The sequence below is a fragment of the Ammospiza caudacuta genome, chromosome 16, assembly GCF_027887145.1.
Source record: "Ammospiza caudacuta isolate bAmmCau1 chromosome 16, bAmmCau1.pri, whole genome shotgun sequence".
In the NCBI taxonomy this organism is placed as follows: domain Eukaryota; kingdom Metazoa; phylum Chordata; class Aves; order Passeriformes; family Passerellidae; genus Ammospiza; species Ammospiza caudacuta.
Window position 1 is genome coordinate 547190 of NC_080608.1, and position 20394 is coordinate 567583.

The 20394-nt window shown below is 44.9% G+C and overlaps 1 long non-coding RNA gene across 2 annotated transcripts in view; it reads left to right on the forward strand.

The window, feature by feature from the left end:
- Nucleotides 1-19781, forward strand: part of LOC131564877 (uncharacterized) — a 38290-nt gene extending 18509 nt beyond the window's left edge. The window contains exons 3-4 of one of the 2 annotated variants that reach the window (XR_009275416.1): nucleotides 16-174; nucleotides 18614-19781. This is a non-coding gene — a long non-coding RNA (uncharacterized LOC131564877). Of the gene's footprint in view, nucleotides 1-15; nucleotides 175-13762; nucleotides 14424-18613 lie in introns of those variants that run through there. The other variant, XR_009275417.1, reaches the window with a different exon arrangement.
- Nucleotides 19782-20394: the final 613 nt, after the last annotated feature.

The window sequence follows — 20394 nt, forward strand, 5'->3', positions numbered from 1 at the left end:
TCATTTTTTACACAGATACAATTGTGTCCTCCAGCTGCTGAGCTACTTTAGACTACATTGTCACCTGCTTCTTCGGGCACTAAAGACAAGAAGACTCTCAGAGGTAGAGACATTTCACAGGATGGACAGGGATTGCTCCACTTCATGCAGCAGAACCCAGAAGTTCTACACCAGGTGAATTCACGTCTTTTTTATGGGGTTTAACTATATTTCTGAATTCTCCTGGGTTTTGCGGTACTTAACACCAGGTAGCAGCGGCTGTTTAGTGACAGAACAAATCTCCCCGCTCTGGGATGCAACCCCTGAGTAGCTTCAGCTGTGTTCTCATGACAACCAAGGACTGAAGTTATTTTTTGTCACACTGAACAATGTAGGCCCTGTACTTGTCTGTACAGCATCTTACAACTGGGTGTTTCATTTTTGCTGATAAAAAAAATGTATGTGAGATCATCAATACATTTCTATAGACAAATGGGAAATAAAGTCTCTAAAGTATTTTAGGAGGAAGAAGAAAAAATTCTGGCATTGAACTACACATTTTGGTAATGAAATGTGCAAACTGAATGTCTATATGCTGTCAAGTTTGAATATTTTATTTTGCAGTAGATGATTCACTGGGATTTTTTTTTCTTTTAAAGGTAAATACAATAGAAATTAAATCTCATGCTTCTGTAAAGGAAGTGGCCTCTGTAGTGCTTAGGAGAGATTGCCCCTTCTCAACTCCCTCAGGTTTTCACAGCCCAAGTGCATTACAGAGAGACCAAGATGTTTATAGCTGCAGATCTCCACATGCCACGTGCCCTTAAATTCTCACTAAACTATTTGAAAATGCTGATTTACAGGAATCTAATGTGGTGGCAGAGCTGCCATTTAAGGAGGTGTGTTTCACAGGTCAGGAGGCTTTTAATCTAATGCAAATGACGAGTGTGATCATTTGTGTCTCCCTGCTAGCTGGGTGTCATTTGTAAAAAGCCTGGCATGCAGTCACCAGTTGTTGTTGGCATTTGCTTGCTGTTCTAATTGAAGTTGAAAAGGAACTAATGGTGGCTAATATAATCCTGGCACTATATTCCGAGAATATTAATGGTGTTTATTATTGACATCATTACCAGAATAGGATGATTCCCTTGTCATATTACAGGTTCTTATGTTTTACACGGCTGACAGGGCTTTCCTGGAAGCAGCAGTGGCGTTTGGGGCTGCTGGATTGCTCCACACTGCACCTCACGTGCAGTGATTGAAGGGGCAGAGCAGCAGGCTGGTCCATTTGTGGCAGTCCTGATGTAATACTTTGTCTGTTAATATGCAGTAATCTTTCACTTTACAGCATATGACTAGGCAGCGATCTGTCTTTATTAACTTCAGATTCTGCGGAATACGTTATATTTATTTTGAATGCCGGCTTTCACATACTCTTTTAAATATTAATGGCTGGTCTCCAGCAGTCAGCATAAATATGATTTGCATTAGCACTAGTCATATCATATTGAGTGCCTTTGATGTCAACTATTCAGGGTACTAATATCTGACATCATCTCCCGAGGTCACTGACAACTTTGACCTTTATTCTCATGCACAGTTTCTATAGTCTCAGAAGCTCTTTTGAATTGATTTGAAATTTTGACTCTTCCCTTTATGAGGCAGTAAAATTGATAATTATTCAGATGGGAACTGAGTACTGAGCAAAAAATCAATTCCACCCGCTCTCTGCTGCGTATAAAATTACTTCTGAGTCTGCCGGACTGAACGGATGGCCAAGGTAAAAGCAGCAGGCAGGAATAGTGGGGAGGATTAGCTGGACAAAACTAATAGCCTAAAGGGATGGCTTTGGAGATGAGGGAGTGTGTCGGTTGGGGGTTATTATTAGCAATGATGGGACTCATTGATCATATGTTTACATCAGGTTTCCATTGGGTTATAAATCAGCCCTGAATAGAAGCGGAACCCAGGGCCTGGTGCGCTACCGGGGGCACGGCGTATTAGATTATTCTCACTTTCACACTCGGATGAAAAGTGAGACATTGATTATTCATTGGCTGGCCATTAAACACTGGGTTTATGGACGATTTGACTATCATAGAAGCTAATGAACAAGACTGCTGCTTCCTAACCAGCGGTTTCAGTTTTCAGGACATCTGTTTGGTCTCAGTAATGCATAACCCTGTTAAGGAGCGGGTCACAGACGCTTAACGGCGCTGAAACCTGCGGCCTGCTGCCAAAGCGTGCTGCACTTTGGGGCTTTGGCGGCTCCGTACCTGGCCGCTCCCAGCGGGGGCTCGGGGCTGCCGTGACAACGACCGGCCCCGCTCGGGCCCCGCAGCGCCGCCGGTGTGCCCCGGGCCGTGCCGTGCCGAGCCGTGCCGTGCCGGGAACTCGGGCAGCGCCGGCCCCGCGGCCCCGCCCGGCGCGCCCAGGGCACGGCAGCGGCTCCGCCGGCACGGCGCGGTACGGCACGGTACGGAACTGCCCGGCACGGCACGGTACGGCCCGGCACGGAACTGCCCTGCACGGCACGGCCCGGCCCGGCACGGAACTGCCCGGCACAGCCCGGCACGGCCCGGCACGGCACGGCCCGGCACGGCACAGCCCGGCACGGCACGGCCCGGCACGGCACAGCCCAGGGTGGGGGCCGGGGCCGAGCGGCCGTCCCGCCGGAGCAGAAGCGGGCGGTCGGTGCGGGCCGGGCCCGCGGGCGGCGGAAGGGGCCGGGGCTGGGCAGGGGCGGCTCTGCGGGCCCGGGGCCCTCCCGCAGCAGGAACCGCCGCCCGCCCGGCCGCGAGTGTCCTGCGGCATCACTGTCATCATCATCACCATCATCATCACCATCATCATCATCCCCATCACCCCCATCAGGCCCGCGCTGCCCAGCGGGGCGGTCGCGGCCCGGCCCGAAGCTGTGGGATCGCCCCCCTCGATCTTACCTTGCTCCCTCACGTGTGACCCCCAGCAGCGCGGGGCTTTAATGGGGTGCTGTGACTGTACAAAGAGGGAGCGACAGAGAACATGGAAGTGAAACAGCTCCGTGACGCTCAGGAGCAAGCTTCGGCATCCCTGGGAAACTCAGCAGTGGCTGCTGGCTCTGGCCGTGCCCGGGCTCGCCGCCCCGGGCTCGCAGCCTGAGCTCCATCTGCAGAGAGACCTTGGTGAGGGGATCTTACAGCCACACCCAATTAATGTGGGAAGTAATTTCAGATGTATGGGTAGAACACAGTATTAAGTTCACTGCACTCAACTACTGATGTTATGTTCTGTTCTAAGCACTTTGATAAATAGTTTTTTAAAAAACTCCTACTTTGTCATTTTTCTCAAATTGAGACTTGAAGCCTCTGCTGCTTCACTTTATAAATGAAAGTGTAATTTTTGGTCTTAAGAAGCTACCTTTACCTTGTCTTAATGCTGATCTTGCTGGACTCTACACATTAGGCTGTTAGTTCAATTTTTGTGTCGTAAAATACTATTCCTTTTAGTTCTTTCCATGAAAAAAAGTCGATGAGTTTTGTGGCATCTTTCACCTGCAGTTCTAACAAATGTTTATGAACAAGGCAAAATAGGTAAAGAATTCTTGCTTGCATCTCTAAAATGATTCTGTGCTGGCTGCAGAGGGGATAAATGGTTGAATAGAAACAGGATTTCAGTGGCATTCCAGTATTCACTTTCTTTCCCGGGTGTTTCCTGGGCAGGGATGTAAAGTACAGGGAGGCCAAGTGAGGGACGGCAGTGCCCAGTGGTTCCTTGCTGTGCACCATTTTCAGGAGGATCACGTGGACAATGAGCTGGGTTTTCCATGAGCCTGAGCACTGCAGCAGGGTTTGGGTTCCCCAGCCATGGTTGCTCCATGTCTCAGCGCCAGCGCTGGCAGAGAGGTGCTGTGGGGCTGGGGCTGTGGGACGAGCCCGAGCTGAGCCCTTCCAGGGTTCACCATTTCAGGGGGCAGCAGGTGGGCAGTGCTGGAGGAGGGGACGGTCGGCAGGGACATGAGAAGCGCCAACATTCCCTGCCAGAGGAGAATCTGGTGGAATACAAGGGCTGGAGAGGGACCTCTGGACAGGAGTGTCACAGTAGGTAAGAGGGAAGGTGTGCAGGTGAGCAAAGACCAGAGCCTGGAGCCAGGAGCCAGGATGGGATGGGAGGTGCTGGGTGGGAAGAGGGGCTGATGTTCTGAGGAGCTTGCCTGGGCTGCCCAGTGACCAAGGCCCCAGTGATGGGAGGCACCGAGTGAAGCAGCACGACAGGCACTGCCTGCAAAGTGGAAACCAGGAAGCAGAGGTGCCAGTAGCAATGAAAAGTCAAGTGGCATTACTACAATGAGAAAGTATTATAAATTGCAACTTTCCTTCTTTCCCTTTTACATAGTGAAATAAGTGATATTTTTGTTTTTCAGATAAAGCTCAGTGCTGTATACAGCTAGTGTGGAGTTATGCACAGTAATAGAGATAAAAACCTGCAGTGGAGCTGTGTTTATAACACGTGCTTCATGGCCCAGGCAGCAGCACTTACACATAAGCACATCACAAAGAATCTAATTGGCACTGGCAGGGGGTACTGGTGTGCAAGATGTTGAGTGCCTAAGACCCTTGCTCATATTTGTGAGCATACACTTCATCTTAAGAGCAGATCAAACCCACAGGTGTGATTGTTCCTATGCTTAAAATCAAATGTGTTTAAAGGCTCAGCTGAATCAGGAGGAGGGTGCTCAGCTTTTGCTGGCTCAAGGCTTGAAAGTTGTGATAAAATAGTGAGAAGGATTTTCCCTGGGACATCTGTTTCAGCCTCTTAGCCCAATTTAAAAATGTTATCCAATACTACCATAACTTTATTAATTGAAAGGGATTGCGATATACCAGCTGTAGCCAAACCAGCAGAGATTTGGGTGGCTAAGCAACAGAAAAGGCATCATATTGAGTGAGCCAAAATTCAGTCTCAAAGTCATTTACTTTAGCCAGTGACAATACGTTTAGACTCTAGTGTTTCGATTTGATTGATGGTTTAATATCATATATAATCTTTTTAATGAAGGAACCCATTTAAATATGTTAACATTTGCACTAGTAGTCTCCCATGTACATAACTGCATTTAATCATTACTCTGATTGTTTTTGTGGTTGTGTAATTTGCATCAGCAAAATAACTATGTCAAAGCTGTGTTATATTAATGAAAGCTACAGTTGCTTCTCTTTTATACGTGCTTCTTACTGTTCACGTATAAAAACGGCAGCAATCCCACTCCCAAGTATATTGCTAAATGTATAGTTATCACTATGTGTGCTGTCAATTAACAAACGAAAAAATTAATGAGCTTAGTGTCTTTTCTAATTCCACTTTGTTTAAAGCCTCATTGTGATTCGTTATCATGTGAACGGAGTAATTTAATTTTAAGACTTTTAATGTTAAAATACATCATCATTAGTGATCTATCGGAAGATTTCACGGTCTTAATAATGGCGCTAAATCAAATTGGGAATCCCCTCTCAATCATCCGGGCTGCGCTGCAGTTGGCAGAGCGGTTTTGGGCTGGGGAGAAGTCCCGAGCGCGCTTTGTACCAGCCCGGGAGCGCACAAAGCCGCGCACGCCGCGCGAGGTGTGGGCGCCGCAGGGCCCCGGGCCAGGCAGCTGCTCCGTGTCTGCTTTTGTTTATCCCTTGCTGGTTTGTGTAGCCTTTAGGCCAGCACATGAAACAATCGCTTCTACAGGGTCAGCTGCTGGTCAGAAGCAAAGCAAGAAAAGGCTTTGCCTTAAAACGCCTCAGCCGTCGCTTCAGCGCAGCTGGCACCTGCTACTGGTGCGCAGCGGGAGGGTTAGGGGTCAAAGAGGCAGTTGTTCTAAACTCAGTGATGGCTTAAAGGGACTTGTAGATTAATCTGCTTTATTAACTTCTGTATATTAGATAACTATTGCAGTGAATGACAGTCCGTCTTTCTGAATAAGTCCCTTCACCTCATTCTCTTTTAAATTGGCTTTTGAGTAATGAATATTAAATAGAATACATTTCAGGGTAATTAAGTGGAAACATTAGGATGATGTTGTTTTACAATCATATCTATAAGTTTCTTGTGTATTTATCTTGCAATATTACTATTCATTGCTTTTTGCTAGCAGAACAAAAAGCATAAATGTTTCAATTAAACGAGAGGAATTGGCTGTATTTCTCACTAAACTCGTGTCTTTGTGCTGCATAAGTATTTTCAAAAAGCAAATAAGTTTAGGGAGAAGTATAAAAATGTTTTATTCCTTGTTTACTCCCTGCAATGTAATACTTTACTTGGAAATGTTCAATTTTTGCTGGCTGTGGTTCTGTTATGATAATAAACACTAAGAGGTGCTGGTTTGGGGAAGGTCAAAAAATATCACTGTTCCATAGAATCTAACTAGTGATATGAATAGCACCAATAATTCTGTAAAGTTCACATTATAATTCAAAATCCAGTTAGAAGTGATGCTTGCAGTCTGGAAAGAAAGCAATATCTTTGCAAAATGGATAGGGAAAGGTAACAATCCATTCTGTGATCTGCTACTGGCAGATTTGCCATGTGAGTGATGAATCTCGCTGTGAATGAACTCCCTCCTCCATTTGGAAAAAAAAAAAAGTAAATTTAAAATTCTAGAATAGCTGCAGCTTACAAAGATGTTAATTGCTGTTGGATCTGAAGGCAGCAGCCGAGATGGTGCTGGTGTGGAGGTCCAGGGTTGGATGAGGCAGTTCCTGGGCATTCTGACTGGGAGTCAGAGCAGAGACAGGTGAGGGTTTGTGCCCAAAACTCTGTAAGTGACTGGCAGACCCTAAATATGTGTCCCACTTAACCTTGGCAGATGTCTGATTTTCAGGACTCTGGAACTGAACCTCAGAATACACATTTTTCATGGGCTAATTCTGTTGGTTTTGTCTATTTGTGATCCTGAGAGATATTTGTGTGCTCGAGATGTCTTCTGAAGTCATGACCTCCAGCTGGGTTTTATTCCTTTGGTGCATACTCAATTGGAGTTTTTACTGAGAATTGAGATTCTTGAGTATTTGCATGTCTTTTGCATGTCTCCAAGAAGCTTCACAGCTTTAAAATAAAATAGAGTTTAAAAAAAAACCAATGTCACAATGGCTTGATGAGATCTGAGCATGCTGTTACCTTCTCTCAGCTTAGCACAGCATTGTCTAGGTAAGCTGAGTTTAACTTGAAGAAATCCTCCCTTTGCTTTGCTGGGCACATCAAATGAGAGATTTGAGTGTCTGGAAGAGCACCACACACAAAGGGCTGCAGCAACATGGGCTGTGACCTCTCAGTAGAACCATGTTTTTGAATTCGTAAGTCGTTTTCCTTTAAAGAAAAAGAAATAGAAAAAATTAAAAATGAAGTGTGTGCAACCATTCTTTAAAATCTTTTTAGCATGACAAGTAAAGTAATCTTCCATTGATACTTAAAAGTCCATCTGCAGAAATTCAGGCAGAATGTTAGAGAGATGCAATATCTATTGAAATGCTGAGTGTCAAACTGCCAGGGTAATGTATTTAGTATGAAATATAATATTCAGTGCATTTTGTTTTGATGACTGCATGAAATAGCCGTGTGCTCTTAGCCTTTGTTGTTGTTGTTGTGAAAGATGATATTCACTGCCAAGTGTTGGTGGCTGCTCAGGACACAGGAGCAATCTGCTTATTACCAGCTTTATCATCTGTCTTTGTGTTTATTTGCAAAAGCTTTGGTTACAGTTCAGTTCATCAGGATAACAAAAACACTTTTAATTGTTCCACAGAAGAAATTAGAATCTATTTATGAACAGTTTGAAAACAGAAGAGGCTTGCAATCTGTTAGGCAATGGGTAATTAATACTCATTTTAGGCTTTTTAAGTTGTGTGCTGATCCAGTGCTCTGCTGGAGCCAGCAGAGGGGTCACTGTGCCCTCCAGACCACCCTGGCACAGTGGGCACAGCCCAGCTGCTCCTTTCTCCCACCCTCATTTCCTTCAAGGGGTGGTTTAAAGCCCACCCTGCTTCTTGTTCCTGCTAATCATCTCCATATCAATTGATATGGTTAAAATAATTACCCCTGTTCTAATTGTCTCTGGTTATTATTGCTGTGTGGGGGAAGCCTCTGGCTCTGCTGCTGGCATGTGTCCATGGAGCTGAACCCAGCCCGAGCCTGTTCTGATCCTGCTCTGAGCCTGTTCTGAGCCTGTTCTGAGCCTGCTCTGAGCCTGCCCTGGGCCTGTTCTGATCCTGCTCTGAGCCTGTTCTGAGCCTGTTCTGAGCCTGCTCTGAGCCTGCTCTGAGCCTGTTCTGAGCCTGTTCTGAGCCTGCTCTGAGCCTGTTCTGAGCCTGCTCTGAGCCTGCTCTGAGCCTGTTCTGAGCCTGCTCTGAGCCTGCTCTGAGCCTGTTCTGAGCCTGCTCTGAGCCTGTTCTGAGCCTGCTCTGAGCCTGTTCTGATCCTGCTCTGAGCCTGTTCTGAGCCCAGCCTGACCCTGTTCTGATCCTGTTCTGAGCCTGCTCTGAGCCTGTTCTGATCCTGTTCTGAGCCTGCTCTGAGCCTGTTCTGAGCCTGTTCTGAGCCTGCCCTGGGCCTGTTCTGAGCCTGCTCTGAGCCTGTTCTGAGCCTGCTCTGAGCCTGCTCTGAGCCTGTTCTGAGCCTGCTCTGAGCCTGCTCTGAGCCTGTTCTGATCCTGCTCTGAGCCTGCTCTGAGCCTGCTCTGAGCCTGTTCTGATCCTGCTCTGAGCCTGCTCTGAGCCTGTTCTGAGCCTGTTCTGAGCCTGCTCTGAGCCTGTTCTGATCCTGCTCTGAGCCTGCTCTGAGCCTGCTCTGAGCCTGTTCTGATCCTGCCCTGAGCCTGTTCTGAGCCTGTTCTGATCCTGCTCTGAGCCTGTTCTGAGCCTGTTCTGAGCCTGCTCTGAGCCTGTTCTGAGCCTGCTCTGAGCCTGCTCTGAGCCTGCTCTGAGCCTGTTCTGATCCTGCTCTGAGCCTGTTCTGAGCCTGTTCTGAGCCTGTTCTGAGCCCAGCCTGAGCCCAGCCTGAGCCTGTTCTGAGCCTGTTCTGAGCCTATTCTGAGCCCAGCCTGAGCCCAGCCTGAGCCTGTTCTGAGCCTATTCTGAGCCTCTTCTGAGCCCAGCCTGAGCCTGCTCTGAACTCACCCTAAACCTGCCCTGAGCCCTTACTGGAAGGTGTTGTTGTAGGTGAAATTGATGTTCTGTCCTCCCAAGAGGATTAAATAATGTGTAACTCATCACTGGGGTAGAGATGCTTGCAGGGGACCCCAGCTCCATCCTGTGTCACCTCTCAGACAAGAGGGCTGGCTGTACAGACAGAGAGGCTCTCACTGTGGGGACTGTAAAAGATGTAAGGATCTTAAGATGATTAAGGATCCTCAGAGATGAGCCTGTGCTGGAAAGCCCTGAACCTGTCTGCTTTGTCATGTGCTGCTAAAAGCAGAGAGGAATGGGTAATAATTTTTTTTTTTTTTTTGTGAAGTTCTGAAAGAGCTCAGCCCTCTGGTACATCAGACCATCCTGAAATTTCTGTTATGAATTATGACAGGTTGTGCATTCCACAGGTCCCAGTTAATCACAGTCCTGCCATCATTAAAAACAGCTGTAGCACCATATAGTTACAGCCACTTGTTTAGAAATAGCTGAATCTTAAATAAGCAGCTTAGATTAATATAAAATGACAGTCTAGTAGCTGTAACTTAAAATCTCTGCATGCTACCAGCTAAAAAATGCAGATTAAGGATTGATATCACAATCTTAAATTATTCCAGCCTAAGGTGGAATAACTTGCTGTCTAACAGGGAGCACAGATGGATAGGCAGGAAGAAGCTGTGCAGATACATGAGTTTGTAAACATCTGTCAGCTACAGCAGGTACCCAGATACAAAATCCTGCACTTCAGGCAGCGCATGAGCATGTGACATTCAGCAGAGGGTTTACATGAAATTCTGCACAGACAGGAGCAAGTCAACACACCCTGGAAGGTAATAATTAATGAAATATATCCTTCAGAAGGAGGAGGGATTTCATTCATCAGGCGTTGTCAGTCCTGCTGCTGTTAACTGTTCTGCTCCCAGAATGTGATGTAGCCAGCCCTTGGACCAAGCAAAATTGCTCCACCCTGTGAGACTCAGTGCTTTCCTGTTGGGGCAGTGTGCACTGGCCACTGGCATCACTTCTGCAGCTGTGGTGGGTGTCAGCATGGTCTCCCCTGACAGAGGTGCACCCAGTTCTGATGAATGAGACTGGATGTGTGACAGTCCTTCTTGGAAAAAATTCAGACGCAACGGCAATTTGAAAATAACACATTCTGTCATGTAGGAATGGGGTCTCAGACAACGACTGTTGGAAACCCTGCTGGGGCAGGGCCGAGCTGTGCTGTGAACAGCGCAGGTGCAGACTGTAGCTGCTGCCCCTGCCCAGCAGAGCTGTGGTGGCTCCATGGCACAGCACAAACCTCTGCTTTGTAATCCCATCAATGCCCTGCAGGGCAGATCACTGCTGGCTAAAGGTGGGGAACCGGGAGGGGAAGCTTTGGAAGGAGCTCTTTGCACTCCTGCTCTGGGTTATTGTGCTATTAACATAAGAACCAGACCACAATGGCTCTGGTGCACATGGCAGGGGCTAAACCTGTCCTGAGGGTGTCCTGAGAGTGCTCATGCTCCTGTTTATATACAAAGTCAGCTCTGACCTAAGTTCACACACTCTTATTTTAGGACTATTTCTGCTGGCTGATGACTTGGATCTGCTTCAAGTGAATTCCCACACTCAGCCCTTTGGCCAGTTCTGAAGATGTGTTGGGAAATGCAGAGCTCCACATTCCCTGTAGCTGCTCCTTTTTCACATCACCCTTTTGGACACTGGGAGAATGGGAGTCTCCCAGCAGGATGTAAAACTGCTGGGAATGCCCTGTGAGAGACACATTTGAAGAATATTTCAGTCCATCAGCTGCTGGCACATTCTGGTTCATGGTGTGCAGTGTGTCTCCCAGATGCCTTGTCCTGGCACCAGGATTGGGTTTTTTCTCAGCCATTTGCTTAGTTCTCATAAAAGCAGGCAAAAAGAGCAGTGCCTGTTGAACTGTTGCAACAGAGGTACAGAATTGAGTCCCTCACACTTTTTAGCTTCAGCTGTTGAATCCTGAAATTTTAGTTACTAATGTTTATTTAAATACATATACTGGAAGTGTGCATAAAGAGGGTGAAATGCTACATACTCTGAGGAGAATCTGGAGGAATCTGGTCTGGGGGGGGATGCCAGGCTCGGCCTGAGGGCAGTGGAAGGCTCTGGAAAGGGCTCTGGATCCATTGCCTGGGCTCATGGACTGCCCGTGTTTCCTCTCCTGCCTCTCCCTCCCTCCTCCTGCCACAACCCCTCTCTTCTTCCTGTACATGTCATGGAAATTGGCACCAGGCTGGGAGGGACTGGGGAGGGAAAAGAAAGGAAATATGAAAGTCATAAGGGAGAGGAGCTGCAGTGTCACCAACCTTCCATGCTGCTCTGGACAGCTTGATAATATTCTGTCTTGGACTAATGTGGTTTCATCATGCAGGGGAAAAGGCACGTGGTTCTTAAACTCTTATATATTACAAAGCTCAGCTGATGTGCTGTTTCTGACAGTTAAATATTTTTAGTTCAGGAATAATGGGCTTATTCTTGCTTTCAAGATAAATAAAGGCTTTATTTTCTGCATTTCATCTGGAAATTTTAGCTTTGAACATGAAAAATATCAATATGAAAGCCAAACTTTCTAGTAAATAAATATTTTAAAAAACAGATTAAAATTTAAAGTAGTTAATAATCCTGGAGTATTGAAATCTTCCTAGTGTTATTAGTAAATTATGATCTGTTCACTGATAGAGGAAAAATTGGTGATGAAAGAACTAAGAATTCCAAAGACATTTAAGTTAGTAATTACAGATCTTAAATTAAGAGCAGACTCCAAAGCTGGAGCTTTAAAAACCCACCAAATCTGATATGCTAAACAATGAAAAAAAAGGTGATTTTTCAGATCTGAATGGAAACAATGAATGCTATTAGCCGACAAGTATTTTGTTAAAATCTGTGCATGTTCCCTTCTAAATCCTTTGTAAAGAAATACTCATAGTGCTTTCTCTGGTGTTACTGTAATGGGTTTTTTGCCAAAATGTGTTTTTTTGCAGCATAGTAAAGGATCCATCCAAACATATGGCAAAGAGAAGTGAGTTACAGGACTTGCAGTGTTGCAAATGTTCTGTTGATAACCTGGCACAGCAAAGCAGCCTTTGCAATGGAAGGGCAGCTTCTCTTCCAGCTTCATTGCTTTATAACTTTAAAAGTGCTTCTGTCCCAACAACTGGCTTTGTTACAAGCTGTGAAGATGAAAACCTAGCGAGGAATGAATTATAAGGAGTCATAATTATTCTTCATGTTTGGAAAACAAGCCCCTATTGGTGCTTGTGCAGAGGTTTGGAATAGTTTGCTCTGGTTCCAAAGCAGATGGAACAGTTTTTGGCCTCTGAGTAATGGAGCACAATTGGTGTCATGCATAACTGTGAAATCAAGTGAAGAACTGGCCTTTCCCATGACAGACCATGTGTTCCTAACCTGGATGCTGAAATGATTTGTGGATCTCTGTGTTCCAGGTGATTTGTAGTGCTAGCATTCATCTTTTTCATTTAGTGAAACATGCTGTTTGACTTTGCCTTGGCCAGTTATTACAGGCTAGTTTGCAGTGTGGCAGCTCTCTGGAGACCCTGCTCACAGCTGCTCATTGGCCTACAAGAAAGGATTTAATGATTTTCTACTTCTTCTGTGTTTGGTTTTAGGGTGTGGATATTTTATAAATGTGAGTCAAACTATTTACTGGTGACATTTTACAAGTTTTCTCTCTGTTTAATCTCTAACTAATGTTTTTAGGTTTGTATATGTTGTGGCCTTTGGCGTTTGGGACTATCTCAGAGCATTTTATCTTTAAATGGATTCCATCGTTATTTTGTAATTTCTTTGTACAAGAATGGTGCCAATCACTAAGATAAGTCTTATCCTTCCCAGCTAGACACACCAGAGGTACAGGAGTAGAGCTGAACAAGCAGAGGGCTCAGAGTCAGAGCTTTGTGGGGCTCTAAGGCAAAGTGAATTGTGCAGCTTCTGCTTAGGTGCCAACCTAAGTGTGTGAGCTGCTGGATCTCAGTGCTTTACAGAGATGAGAAGTGGCTGCATCCCTGCTCTAGAGCTCTGTAAAGCAAGTCAGAGAATAAACTCAAATGTCTAAACTCTGAGGCAGGGTGGAAAGGGTACAGGTTTAAAGACCTTTTGCTGTAATCACAATTGCCTTGGTTGCAATAGGGGGTGTTCCTCTCCAGTCCTGGCAGTGTCCTGCACAGAGAAAGTTGGATGTGAGAAAACCAGAACCTTGAAGAGCAGCCTGGGTTTTGTCTCAAACTCGTACAGATTGCTGGGCACATGTGTTGCTCTCTGGAAATAGTGTGACAAGGGGGAAAATCCTGGAGGGAGCTTCAAAGCCTGTACCTCAATTAACTCTGCTCTAAGTGTCAGTTCACACTTCAGGTTTTATTCAACTTTGGCTTTAGAGATGAGCCTGGGCAATATTTTTTTTCACTTTCTTCACTTGGTAGTTTTGATTATAGAAATATTTGTTTGGAAGAGGGACTTTTGTAATACCATGTTCATATAGGAATCATCAGTGATTTCAGCAGGATTAGTAAAGGTTTCATGCATTTTTCCTTCTCAGCACATCATACAGCTTAACAACAGCATCCATGTTCATGTAAACTGTCTGACTCTTCTTTCAGGTGATGTCAGTCCTAATGATCACCATCATCTTTGGAGACCGAAGAAACCAATGGCCTGTGTCAAGATTGCTGCTTAGACTCACACTTCTTAATGAGAAAGTGAATGTTTAGGAAATTCTGCCTGATCACATGCCAAAATAGTAAAAATAATCACTACACATAGAACAGAGCTGCCTGCTGCACTCCCAGTTGCCATCTCTGTCCCTGGTCCTTGCTCCATTATGCTCGTGTTAGGAATGAAGAGTGGATTTCAGCCCATGCACTCTGTAAGCATCTTACAGATTGTTCCCAGAGGTTGAGTGGGTCCATTTCGATGAAAAATCCTCTCAAACTTTTACCTCAACCTTTACACCCAACCTTCGATCCTGCAAGGATATAATTAACCTTTTCCTAATAAACTTTGTTTTCATATTTCCAGAATTAAGCAGAAGTTATGCAAGCTCATCAGGCTTTTAGACAGAAAGATAAAACAACAACACCATGCAAATCACATCAGAAAAATTGCTTCCTCAAAAAATAGTTAACCAGTTTCCTTCTCTGAATGGTTTCCCAGGAGCAACTGGCTTTGGGGGGGATAATCTGAGTGCTCACACTTAACTACTGGCATTGATTGCAGTTTGGGTTGTGTGCATCTGTGGCAGACTCTGTAAAGCAGGAAATAGGCTGCAATTCACCCTTTCAATAAAATCTAAAGCTGTGAATTTGGATATGCCCATCATGTTTCCCTGGTGACTTCCTAGGGACGCTGTTCTGTGGGATGGGAGCCCTCCGAGGGACAGCCTTGATCCAGAGGTGTGCATTGTTTGTGTGGCAAGGGGTTGTTTCTGAGAATATTGACCTGTTGTCTGTGCCTTTCTGCAGAGCTGGCTCTAACTTTATTCTGAATTGCTTTATCTCCTGGGCACTCACAAGCCTCAGTGTATTACTGCTTTGGAGAATGAATTGTCTATACAATAAGAGGGCGCTGGAAAAAAAATCAGACACTAAGATTAGCAGCAACCGCGTACATTAAAATTCAAACTGAAATCCCAGCCATGGAAGGAAACTAATAGAAGAAGAAAATATATCAAGAAGAGAAGCGCTGTCTCATCATTCACCTGTGCTGAAGGATCCAATTTTAGCCATATCTAACAGCAATGTCATTCATCTTCTTGGTGTGTTACTGTGATTTAAATCCAAGCTCTATAAGAGAGAGCAGTTCTTTTAAAATGATTGAGAGGGAATAAGGGTAAATTCAGTGTTTAGGAAAACTTTATGACATCACAATATTATACTTTACAGATGGAAGCAATATTTTCTACTTTGGAAGGAAAACTAATCATTTTCTATCTGCTCTGAGTCACTGCCTCATTATAAAAGTGAGATATAAGTAGTTTTCTGCACTCCCAATCTTGTTCAAGACGACACTTTTGTTTATATAATGCTTCTGATTTATAGTTCTTAAGGATTAGCCTGACTACATATTAATTATATGGTTTTGATGCTTCAATATAAGAAGAAATTAAATATTTCACTTGAAGATAAAACCATGGAGCTGTAAATCACAAGGAATAAATTTGTGACTATCAGAATATTCTTTTTACTGAAATTAGACTAGTTCTAATGATTATGTGTTTTGCTTAGCAGACATGGATATGTATAAGCACCTTTACTTAGGAACAAGTCTTATATTTCTTTTGGAAGAGTGATGAACAGGAAATAGGATTTGCAATATTTGTATTGCCCTTTTTGCATCAAGGTTATTTATTTCATGTTGAAAAAAAGTAGGACATGTACTTACATATAACTGTAAAAGTAATCTTTTCTTGGCTCATTCCAGTGCACTGCTGATATATTCATTTGGAATGGCTTCCTTTACTTCCTTTACTGTCTCTACAGTTCTTGGGAAATAGCAAGCATGCAAGTTACCAGGTCTTACTGCTCCTTCCAGAACTGCTTTTTTGTTTTCATGAGATCTTCTTTGCCTATAATTGATTTCAAAAGGAAGGCATCATGTTTACTGGGGGACTCAGAAAAATTGGGATTGACACATGCCTGCACCAATAGGGTTAATTATGCCAAAATGGAATCATACCCACAGCCCACCCTACAACAGCACTGCTCTCTTGAGGCAGCAGGAGCTCAGTCTGGACGGGCATGTTTGGGAAGCCCAGGGCTCAGCTCAGCTCCGTGGTGGTGGCACATGGGTGCCATGGCATGCTGTGATCAGGAAGGGGACACACAGATGTAATTCTTTGCTGTTGCCTGGGGATGCTCTTAATGCTTTCCATTGTAGGGTTGAGTTAAGTTCTTGGAATGCCTTTTTTCTAAAAATCACTTGTGGACACTGGCCAAGGTCTCAGGATTGTGGCCTCCTCTAGTCTGGACTCTGCCCTGGTCACTGTTGTTGAGGTTTGGGGTTTGGGGTTCGGGGTTTGGGGTTTGGTGTATGGCTGGGGTTTGGAGTTTGGGGTTTGGTGTGTGTTTGGGGTTTGGAATTTGGGGTTTGGTGTGTGTTTGGGGTTTGGGGTTTGGGGTTTGGAGTTTGGGGTTTGGTGTGTGTTTGGGGTTTGGTGTATGGCTGGGGTTTGGAGTTTGGAGTTTGGTGTGTGTTTGGGGTTTGGGGTTTGGGGTTTGGGGTTTGGTGTGTGGCTGGGGTTTGGTGCAGGCAGGTCCTGTGTCCTTCACACCTGCTCCCAGGGGATGTTCAGAGTGGTTTGAGTGTTGCAGGACCCAGCTGGGATCAGCTGCTGCCTCTGCTCCCAGTGCTGCTGCAGGGGCAGCAAAGATGGTGACACAGGGTATTGCTGGTGTGAGAGGAACTGTCCTGGGGGCATGAAATTGGCCAAGGAGACATTAAACCAAAAACTCCCTCCACAACTGTGGAGTTGTCAGGGCTTAGCCTTAGTGTTACAGTTTTATTACATTTTCTTTCACCATCCCATATTTTTGCCTATGTACAGACAACTGTAATTTTGATGATAATGACGTGTGATTAATTTGGGATTTGTTTAAGATTTAAACTGGTTTAAACCTTTTAAATGTTTTTTAAAAAATCTGGCAAACAAATCCCAAACTTCTGTGCTTTCTGATGCTCTGTGTGACACCCTACAAGTTACATTAACTTCAAAAGTCTACTACATTTTGCATCCTAAAAGCTGATTCTCAGTCTGCCTTTGACAAGTTCTCACGTTACACACCTGAAATTTGTGGAATACGGGTAATATTCCTCTGGAGTGCAATATCAGACTGCTCAGGAACTTTGCCAGGTACGTGGGCACAGGTTCATCAGAATGGTTCATTCTCCTCTGAATAATTGTCTGTATAAGTGCTTTTCCCAGGGATGTGCTGATGCCCAGGGCCATGACTGAGGCTGTGACTGACACAGCCAATGTAATAAAGGCTGAACAGGGTTATTTGACTTGCTTGGCTGTGGTAGCAGGTCGGTGGGCAGCACTACAGTCCCCTCCTGTTTCATATTTCTAAGCTAAATCAACATTCTTGTGAGGTGCTAAAAAGTTCTGCTTTAAGTAGCCTGTAACTGTGCCAGAATATGATGGGAAGAGAAATACAGGAAGTGATGCAGATGCCTGAGCTTCCCAAGAGCCCAGAGCAGATGGCCCAAACTGGCACCACCCTAAAAAGGCTTGAGGAGTACTCGAGGATGCTGCTGCCACCTCTCCAGGGTGTGTTGGAGCTGGTTGGGGGCCAACACCCACTGCTGGTCCCACTTCACCTCAGCCCTGGTGGCTGTTAGCTTTTCTGTGAAGCAGGAGGCTCCTTTTAACTGCAAATGCTTAAAATTGAGCAGAAATCCATTTCCATTAGTAAGAAAATAAGCACAATCATTTAAAAAATAGGACTAGAATAAGGAATAACTTGCTAATTGCATCCTGTACCTGCAGACAAGCCCCAGCTCACCCCACTGCTCCAGACACCCCCGTGCAGTGGAGGCAGGCAGGATTATTGCCTCTGATCTGGCAAAGAGACCTTTGCTGAGATCCCATCAGTTTGCAGGCACCTGTCCCCACAGTCCTGTGCAGGAAGGAGCCCTCAGGAGCTGTTTTGGGGAGACTTTATTAGCTTGGCTCTTGTGAGCCAGCAAAGCCTGACACAATCACAGCAAAGAGCATGGAGGCAACAGACAAAGAACATTTGAAAAACTCTTAATGTGGAGTGCAGACACATCTGGTACTTTAAATCGTTTCTGTGTGGGTTTTGGATTGTTTTGGTGTTTGGGTTTTGAAAAAATAGAATCACAGAATGGTTTGGGTTGGAAGGGACCTTAAAGATCAGCCAGTTCCAGCCCCATTGCCGTGGGCAGGAACACCTGAGCAAACACCCAGATTTGGGTGGGGACAAACAGCAGCCAAGGTGCTCATTGCTGGGGAGGAGTTCATGTCTGGGCTCTGAGGTGTCCTTCAGTCCCAGGTGATGTTGGCAGACAGATTTCACACCCCAGCTGCAGGTGGTGAGCTGCTGGGGGTTTGTGTGTTTGTGCTGTGCCAGAGGGGTCTGCTCCCACCTGTCACCAGCCAGGCTGGACTCTGGCATCCTCCCGAGGGGAAGGTGGGGCTGGCCTAAAGGCACATCCAAGGAGCCCTTGGCTGCAGGCTGGGGAGGAAGGACATTTCTCAGCCACGTGAGCTGGGAAAGCTTCTGGCTGCAGTCATTTCTCTGCTGGCTCTCAAATGTTTCGCTCACACATCACAGAACTGGCTCTTGAGGGCACCTGGTGATTCTGCCGCTGAGTCTTCCTCTGGTTTTCCCTCAATTTAATACACATTATAGTTTCTATTTTTACCATCTCTCACAATGTATCCCCCATAGTCAGGTCTCCTTTAACCAAATGTTTGGTGTCTGCTTTTCCAGGTCACTCAGAGCATGCTGGAGACATGTGGCCAAAGCTCTGCACTGCAAAGGGGCCTCCAATCCCAAGGGCGTGGATCTGATTTGACAAGGACTTTGGAAACAGAGAACTGACTGACAAACCCTCTTGGAAAGTGCTGGGACCCTGTTATTTGTTAGAGAGATTTTTTACTCTTGTGAAAACTATTTTTTAAGATATTTTCTGCATTTTTCAATCTCTAGCCTAAATGTAAAGATTTATAATAGTGAAAACAATGGAAAATCAGCCTTACTTTGAAGAATGTTTTCAGCCTTTCTTATCAAAATTTATAATCCTGTTGTTTTAGCTTTATGAAACAGTGTAAAAATAGTGTATAACTAGAGAAAAAAAGGATATGCATTCATTCTGAATTTGTGTCAGTTCATGATTCTCAGTTCTGTACATAATAGTAAATAATATCTCATCAGTTCAAACCTCTAAGCTCACTCTTGAAGACACATTTGTTTGAAAATGAGATGAAAGCCAGTACAAACTTTATATGACACCTTTTCAAACTATTTTTCTGCAAAATGTTCTATATTTCTTTGTAGCACAGGTGGTTAATGACAATGAGGACCACAAAGAAGACTGAAAACAAGCATTTTTAGGCTATAAGTGTAGCAAGAAAATTGAATGTTGCACAGAGTGGAATGAGAGAGGATGGAGCAAGACTTAGTGAAGTACTGATGTGTTATTTCACAAGTACACATTTTCCATGTCTTTAGAATCAGGAAAAAAAGAACCACAGAAGAAAATGGAGGTGTTATAACCCTTTACAAAGCATAAAGTTTATCCAAAACTGCAGAAAAGAGAAAGAGACTTACACTGGGGAGCAGTGGGTGTCCTGTGCTGGCCAGGAGGGGCTCTGCTGGCTGGGGAGATGCAAAATGGATTGAAGAAAGACTTCATAAAAATCAGAACCTCTTAAACCATAACTCAGTGTATTATGTGGAAAAGCTATTATTTAATGTGTAATTACAAACTTGCTTTGGGATTGAGTTGGGTTTTCCATTATTTACCTAAGGAAAAAAAAATTTCACATATTTGTCATGTTTGCTGACATTTTTGAATTCAGTAACATTTCACCACTTCTTAGATAGAATGGGAATTATTAATTGTGGCCAACAGGGAGAAAAAGTTCACACCTGTATTTCTTACAGGGCTTTTCCAGTTCTCTTCTTTGCAATTGTTACTTTTCTGCACATTTTCAGATGGCAGAAAGTACAGCTGGAAGGAAGGTGTTTTGTCAGTTCGCTGTTCACATTTGAGCTCAGTTCAAGAAAGGATTGCAGCCAAAGGCTCTGAGCTCCAGGAGCGCTGAGCATCTGAGGAGTAATCTGTGGGGGTAAAGTGACACATGGAGGCTATAGAAATCCATGGAAGTTACAGTAATCCACAGAGATTGCAGTAATCCATGGAGGCTACAGAAATCCATGGAGATTGAAATCCATGGAAGTTACAGTAATCCACAGAGATTGCAGTAATCCATGGAGGCTACAGTGTGGGATCTCAGCACCTCAGGACTGATGTGCAGAGTGGCCGAGACCACCCTTGGGGGGCTCGGGAGTCCTGGAATGTTGCCAGAAGTGTCTGGTGGCAGGACTTTGATCCTACACAGGAGACAACACCTGTATGAGGATGGGAGGATTTCACTGGGTGAATGGTGAAGGGATAAGTTAATTAGAGTGTGAAACACAGGGTTTAGGATTTTGGTACAGGGGGGTCTAAAGAAGTAAGATGGAGGAATTGGGGCGTGTCCTGTTCT